Below are 5,328 nucleotides of genomic sequence, written 5' to 3'. Positions count from 1 at the left end.
AAGAAAGATGTGTTCATCAGCAAGTTCTTTGGATATTATGCAGCTGCATTTAAAAATTTAAATAAATGAACATTTAGCTATTCTGGCTTATGCATTGTCTTATTGTGCTTTGGATGGCATGATGCAGTCCTGAGCCAAATTTCCAAACTAGGTCTAAAAAGAGGACGAGACACTAAATCAAGGTAAACACATTGAAGACAGACTCAGGGAAAAGAAAACAAACAGATCCTCTCCTAAAGGCAGTAGATGAGATGTCTGTTTTCTTATGAGTTGTTTATAAGTGGTCAAATAACATAAACATAGATGTAATTTAAATGACAGATTTAAGTCTACAGCCATGCTACCCTGAATAAGCCCAAACACATCTGATCTCGCAAGCTAAGCAGGGACGGGCCTGCTTAGGACTTGGATGGGAGACCACTTAGAAAGACCAGGGGCTGTAGGCATAAAAAAATTTTAAGAATAAGGGATTGTATGCTGACAAGGACCTTGCAATCTGTGAGGTCAAACAAGGGTTGCCTCGCATAAAAAATAATACATACATACATAAGAGACTTAAAAGTCCTAACACATGACCAGAACCAGTATATAGTGCTGAGCTCTGTGAGGTTTTTACCGTGAAGATGCGGTTCTGGAGAAAGTGAAGGATAAATACAAAGGTGAACATTAAACATAAAAATCCTAGAAGAAAATTTTGAGTGTTACTGACTCTCATGCTTCTCCGAACTCACGGCACCAGCACCTAACAACTCAGTATCTTTTCTACACTCTTTCCATCTCAGTATAAATATTTATCCTCCAAGATACAGAAGATCTAACACATACAAGCTGCCTGATACTGTCAATAGCACGCTTCTTGAGAGATATTTAAAAGAAATGGATTTACTATCCTTTAGCTTCATATCCCAAGGCAATAAATACCTTCGCATACATTTAGGATGAACTGGAACTGTATTCACAAAAAGTAAATGCATAATTTACACAATAACGAACACGGTAATTCTCCTGAAATATAGTATCCTTCCATAATTCACAATACACTAATTTCTTTTGGGCAGGAAAATTATTCCACAGTTTCCATCTAAATCCGTAATACAGAAATTTCTTCCTTCTTCTTTTTGTGTCATCTTTTCCAAGTAAATCTCTGATACATGAATACTTCCTCACCAATTAATATTGACCAAATCCTAAATACCTTTATATAATTTGTCTAGGAAATTTGCATTGAACTATTCACATAGATTACGAATGATGAGCATATATGTTTAACAGTAACGGAAAGTATTTCCCTCAACACTTAAATAAAGGCAGCCAGTAACAGAGTGACCGTCAATCAAAGCCCAGACGCCACAGCACATGAAAGAGGAATTCACGATAAATTCAATAAGGCCACCTGCTTAGCGCCCACCTGGGAACCAAGGACCTCGTTTCTATGGGAGCTGCAGAGCCTTCACTTCTGTGCCTGATGGAAAATGGGGCAGAATCCTCTGAAAAGTAGGTCTGGTTCTCTGATGGGCTCAGCCTAGTTGGCAGCTCCTGAGGCCTCACTGGAGGGCAGGCTGGGGATGTGGTACATGCCCCTTCCTCCGGGAAGGGGACACACGGCAATGCTCTTCTTCTATGTCTGCTCTCAGCCTGGCAGCCGCACGAGCAGGAAACACAGCCAACCACAGAGCACACCGCTGAGACACCACCGCTTCTTACAGGCCCTGAGCACTCAGCATCATTGGAAGTTCGTGAAGCCCAGCACTGCCCAGGGCCCCAAATCTCCAGGATGGCTCAGTGAGCCCTTGACAAAGCAGAACCAGTGTGACAATGAGTAAGCTCCTGGCATTAACCTCCGTAGTTCAGCTCCTTCGCTCAGTGTCCTGGGCCCCTGGTTTGGCAGCAGAGCTGGGATGAAAGGACCCAGAGGAACCAGCTGATCGCGCATCACCACCCGACTGTGGAGATGCTGCACAGAGCTGTTACGGAGGCGGTGGGGGGATTGGGGACTCCAAAGGGAGGCCCAGGTTTCCCACGGGGGCTTATTAGAACCTGCCTGAGGGAGGGTTGTCCAGGGCACACAGGCAATGTTGTTAACCTCTCATGTCTACTGAGAAATGGGGAGATTCTGAGTCCAGTTCTTTGGAAAAAAGACATCAGGATCTTCCTCAAGGCATCTTCCAACAGAAGCTCCTGGTGTCTCTGGGCCTGGGCCAAGATTTGCTACCTAAGATCCTGCAGGGGGGAAGCAGTGAGGGGCAAGGGAGGAGGGGAGAGGGCAGAGGTTGACAGGGTAGAAGGGGTCAAATATGTGGTGACAAAAAGAACTCTAACGATGGGAGGTGAACACACAAAGTAAATATATATACGCCTTACTGTTAACGTGTATAGCTGAAACATCGGATTTCCTAAACCAATGTCACCATAAAAAATCAATAAAAAATAAATATAAGAAAAAAACACCCCACAATATTTCTTTGTACTCTACTGTATTTTCATACTGGACATAAGGGAGTCAAAAGGGTATTTTAAAAATCTCCTATCAATCGATCATGTAATTTACAGTAATTAGTTCACTGCGGTGTGATTCCTGACTATGGGGCTATGATTTCAACTTGGGGCAATCTGCGCACCGTTAATTAAGTTTTGAGAACATGTCCACTTGTACTCCTACTCTACTTTTCCACTGTGAGAAGAAACAGGGAAAGGAATATCCTCCATTATAAAGAAATCGGCATCTGGGTTAACCATGATTATCTTGTGAGTTTTGTGATGGTGATTCATTCCCTTCTTTCCAGTTTAACTGATAGAAAAGTACTTTCCGGATCTAGTGAGCTGATGATCTGGACTTAAGTCCCTAAGGTTTTTCTCAATAAAATTTGGTTTTCTGCCATTTTTGACTTTCCTTTTTCCCTTTTTCAACTTTAACACTTTATGGGACTAGATATTCAATGGCTCTCTTAAGAGAAAATAACATTCGCTGATACATCAGTGACTCCTAACGTTTTATGACGCCATGGATCGCTTTATAAGCCAGTGCTATGGATCTCCTTGTCACTGTCTACTGCAGTTCACACACACCACAAATGCACAAATGCACACCAGGATCCACTGAGCTTCTGGGGACTGTCCATGTGTCTCTTAGAGCTCATAAACTCCTGATGAAGAAGCCCTAAAGCAGATAAACGTTGATGCTCTAATTATGATTTCACAGTCCAATCACCAGGATTCCCATTGAAATGGTTAACCACGGAAGGTTATCATGCTTATTTCTGACTCCATTTAAGAATGAATTTTATTAAGGACTAACTATCAGCCCCTATTGAAAATAACACTCATTCCTTTATTGAAATGACAATATTTGTTCAATAATATAAAACACGATGCAATTAAGCAGTTTCTCTTAATCCCTCAAATTCCTAACTGTTTGCCAGTGTTTAACTCACTAAAGCTTGACAGAACTTACTTTTTTACTCTAGGGTTTAACTTACAATCAAAACATTCCTATAATTGTGCTTAGAAGCCTTTACTTATCTCCAAGTTTTATTGCTTTTCAAGTAGCTGAGACCTGACTATATCTCAAAATAACATTAAAAAATACAATATTTGTAAATAATATTAATTTACTTCATACTCCTTAAAAAACAGTGTGGTTTTATTCCAGCATGAGAAAAAATAAAGAATAAAATTCTTAAAATTTTGTCTATGTTTTTAACCACAAAAGAATTGAGTGTGTTCATTTTTTCCCTTTCATTAGGAAAAAATGTTTACAACTGCATAAACACCTCACTTAACCTTTTTCTTTGAAATTATAGTAATGCACATGGCACTCTACATAGAGTATCAAGAAATTCCTGTTTGAAAGTCTATCATCTGAGATTTGTTCGTGGCGAGGATAACCAATGAATACTAAATCATGTACGTTCCCTGTTTTCTTTCCGTCTTACTCGCCAAAGGATCAATGAGATTCTTGGACTTTCTATGGTTTATGTATTTCCTTTTTATCCATCACATTTTCATGTCTTTGTGCCTGTGAATATTCCTTTATAGAACTCCCATACTTCTATTTTCTAAACACAATTGAGGAGCCCTTTTAATACTCACACGTGTTAGTAGTAGGTTTTGCCAATCCGTCCAGATTTCTGTAAGATACTTGGTTTTCCCTTTGAAATGCCAAACAGACAAACAAACAAACAAAATAGATCGATTTCATGGAGGGGATAAATAGGAAAATGTATAGAGAATATTTGTTTTATCTCTGATTTAGAATATTGTGAAGTTGAACAAAGTCATTCTGTGGCATCTAGAAATGCTGGTCCAAGATGACGCAGAGGGCTGGATTCTCTATCTCCAGTCGATCTAGCGCTGAAGAGAAGAAACAATGACCAGGCCTTATTTTCCATATCCCAAGAAAGTACAGACTTTCATAGGCTGATCTAGGGTTTTCTGTTTATGCTCACGTCCTTTATAGAGGCTCACAAAGCAGGAAAAAATAAATTATTTTGCTCAGGAAGTATTCTCAATGAGTCGATCAAGACCAAGAACTCTTGTTCCAGCAAACTGTTAATAAGTGTTGTGGAAAAAAAAATTTATTAAATAGGTTTGCAAAACACTGACTACATATTGAAATAGAATTCTTTTTTGCCATAGGAATTTTCAGAGTTTCACTATGCTAATAGGAATTGTGAGTCATAACGTGAGGCAGCTAATATGCACTACAACTCAAACTCATGTTTAAAGCCTTCTTGAAGGGCTAGTGGAAACTATTTTGGGAAATATGGGGTTGGATCATAGCTTGATGAAGATATCATAATGGGGCAGTTTTCAAAATCCTGGTCCATTTGTCCAGCTGCGTCACAATTTCCTACTGATGATATTTTAAGACAGATTTCTGGAATGTAGCTCACATCTACTGAATCAGTAATCTAACGGTGAGACAGGAGATATTTCCAGTTTCAATAAGTGTCTTAGATAATTCTCATGCTGCATTGGGTTGGGAACCTCTAGAGATACCTTCCTAGGTTACTGTCACTCTTGATACTATAAAGCTCTATTATCAGAATTCCCTTTGAGCAATCTTCACTTCTGAGTTCCTGAGACTACATATCAGCGGACTGACCATGGGATTGAGTAACTGTGAGACAGGAGGAGATATTTCTTTCGCTTCATGGGGTTCCCATATCTTGGCCCAACATACAAGATAATGGCTGTACCATAAAAGAGTCCAACCACAGAGGTGGGATGAGCAGGTGGAGAAGGCTTTTCTTTGACCTTCCCCGGACTGGACCCTGAGGATGGCCCAGAAGAAGCACATATATGAGATTACGATTGATGAGAAAGGTC

At 39.9% G+C, this 5,328-nt stretch overlaps 1 protein-coding gene across 1 annotated transcript in view; it reads right to left on the bottom strand.

Annotated features, from left to right (window-relative positions):
- The window catches only part of LOC105295728 (olfactory receptor 2A5), a 10,453-nt gene that overhangs the window by 1,086 nt on the left and 4,039 nt on the right, over positions 1–5,328 (bottom strand). The gene's annotated exons all lie outside the window — the stretch shown is intronic.

Source organism: Pteropus vampyrus, unplaced genomic scaffold, assembly GCF_000151845.1.
Source record: "Pteropus vampyrus isolate Shadow unplaced genomic scaffold, Pvam_2.0 Scaffold112, whole genome shotgun sequence".
NCBI lineage: Eukaryota > Metazoa > Chordata > Mammalia > Chiroptera > Pteropodidae > Pteropus > Pteropus vampyrus.
The sequence above is the reverse complement of the archived record's forward strand: the minus strand, read 5'-3'. Positions and strand labels throughout refer to the sequence as shown.